Source organism: Myotis davidii, unplaced genomic scaffold (genome assembly GCF_000327345.1).
Source record: "Myotis davidii unplaced genomic scaffold, ASM32734v1 scaffold1364, whole genome shotgun sequence".
NCBI lineage: Eukaryota > Metazoa > Chordata > Mammalia > Chiroptera > Vespertilionidae > Myotis > Myotis davidii.
Window position 1 is genome coordinate 342,294 of NW_006295736.1, and position 549 is coordinate 342,842.

The following is a 549-nucleotide window of genomic DNA, read 5'->3' on the forward strand; positions in this document are numbered from 1 at the left end:
CAGACGCCCAGGGACAGGCTCCGGCGAAGGGTCTGCCGGACGAGGGTGGAAGAATGAGTAGGAGGAGACAGGCAGGTGGGTCTGTCCGGGCTTCCCCCGCCAGCTGCCCGTCGGCCACCGCACAGCTCGGCCGAGTGCGGATCGTGCCCCCAGGGCGCGTCCTTCTCTCCTGAGCCCCAGGGCCCTCTTTTTTCTCCTCTGTAACTGTTTCCTGGGGCCATTTCCCCTGTGGCTCACTACTTCCTCTGTGACTCTACATACACTTTTTCTTATGGTTTGGGGAAAAAAGGGGGGGAGGGGTGCCGGTTTGGCTCAATGGATGGAGCCTCGGCCTGAGGAGTGAAGGGTCCCGGGTTCGACTACGGTCAGGGCACAGGCCCAGGTTGCGGGCTCGATCCCCAGTAGGGGGCGTGCAGGAGGCAGCGGATCCGTGATTTTCTCTGACCATTGATGTTTCTATCTCTCCCTCTCCTTTCCTCTCTGAAATCAATAAAAATATATTTAAAGACAAAAGAAAAAAATGGGGATTCTTGGTTCCCACCTGTATTA